This window comes from Sinocyclocheilus anshuiensis, unplaced genomic scaffold (genome assembly GCF_001515605.1).
Source record: "Sinocyclocheilus anshuiensis isolate Anshui unplaced genomic scaffold, SAMN03320099.WGS_v1.1 scaffold805, whole genome shotgun sequence".
Classification (NCBI taxonomy): Eukaryota; Metazoa; Chordata; class Actinopteri; order Cypriniformes; family Cyprinidae; genus Sinocyclocheilus; species Sinocyclocheilus anshuiensis.
The window spans coordinates 706,711-708,407 of NW_015540884.1; the positions used below are offsets into that span (position 1 = coordinate 706,711).

Consider the following 1,697-nt stretch of genomic DNA (forward strand, 5'->3'; position numbering starts at 1 on the left):
CTCGTTTAGTTTACACTCGAAGTAGATTGGTCTCTCTAAGCGAGATCCCAATTTCGTCGGTCATCCGACGTGACGTCTCCGTTCCCTCCTTCAGGGAACGAGGGTTACCATACGTAACCGAGACGTTTTTCATATAGGCTACTACTGAACCACTCAGTTAATTAACTTCTCTTTAATGAATTAACACATGGGTTTACATAAAGCTGAACACAAATTCATAAACTTTTATGACTTCATTGTTTGCATAGTTACACATTTCATATATAAAAATATGTGTGGTGGTATATAAGAAAAATAGTGTTTACTGAAAACAAATATTACAATTTTAGGATTTTTCAGTATATTAAAAGCAGAAATTCCTTATAGCATTCAGTTATTATTCTTTATATTTTTAATATACATTAAATAATATACTGATCGTTTAATATATCCAGAAGTATATTTTCTTTGTGTATTGAAAGCCAATTAATAGTGGGGATTACAGTTAAGGAGCTCACACATCTATTCATATAACATTTGTCACATATTTATATCATGTAGACCAATGGTTCTCAACTTTTTTGCGATTCACAACCCAGAAATGGGTTGCAGATCTGTTCTGATAGGGTGAAAAAAATAAGAGTGCTGAAGTAAAACCAGTTTAGAATTGCTTATGTAGACTCAATTTCTTCATATTATTGTTTCATCCTCTGATTCCTGCAGTCTCAGAGCTGGTAGACCTGCTGAGAGGAACTGGGAGAAAGCTGTCAGCAAAAGTTCATCAGCTCAAGTTAAAGTGGCCTCAGTGGCCAAAACTACTGTAAAGAACGATACAGAACCTGCACAGAAAAAAAGGAGGAAAATTCACCCGTCTGGTTTCAGAGGAAAAGGTGAGTGATTGTTCATCTGATTACACATTAGAATTTAGCTCCATTCTGATGGAGATGCAAAGATATTTAAACATTCATTGACATTGTGCACCGTTTGTCACTAGATGGCAGTGTTGAAATGCTCAGACCAATCTAACCTCTCCGTGAAGTAACCGTTTCCTTCTGCACAAGGAAATAATTCATGGGGTTTTCGACCTTTTAACAGACTCCGGTACGGTGGCCGAGAAGCGCAAAACAAATCACAATTCTGAAAACAAAATAACAAATTACAAACGCAAATGCAAGTCTAAAAAACAAAATAACAATTCAGAAAACATTATAACAAGTCAGAAAACACAATGACAAATTCGAAAACAAAATAACAAGTCAGAAAACACAACGACAAATCAGACAAACCGGAAGAGGTAGGTATAGTTTGAGACAGCGCCATTGGTTTGGGATTACTCACCACTGACTGGACGAGACATCTGTTAATCAACGTATTCAGGGAAGAACCAGCAGAAGAACAGCAGAGTCGTGGTAGAAAGTTCGGAGATGGTATTAAAGTAGCTCAGTTTAAATGTATTGTATGAATTGCCCTTAATATGGAATAAAAAATATGGTGTGTCTATTTACATTTAGTTAAAAGTGGCTGTAACTCATCAGCTTCAGTGGCGCAGATGGGTAAGCGTGTGTCATTGGATTTTTGACACGATCGACCCAGGTCCGATCCCGTCTTTTGCCGATCTTTTTTTCCCTCCCTTTTCAAATCTCGTATTAGCAATGGATTCTATTTACACTAAGTGAAAATAGCAGTATTTTTAGCAATATGCTATTTACACTAAGTGC

The 1,697-nt window shown here is 36.5% G+C and overlaps 1 protein-coding gene across 1 annotated transcript in view; it reads left to right on the forward strand.

Moving 5' to 3' along the window:
• The first annotated feature begins 738 nt into the window (after nucleotides 1-738).
• Nucleotides 739-1,697, forward strand: part of LOC107688632 (regulator of G-protein signaling 3-like) — a 36,236-nt gene continuing 35,277 nt past the window's right edge. The window contains exon 1 of the mRNA XM_016486347.1: nucleotides 739-869. The gene's annotated coding sequence lies outside the window, so the exon portion shown is untranslated. The remainder of the gene's footprint in view (nucleotides 870-1,697) is intronic.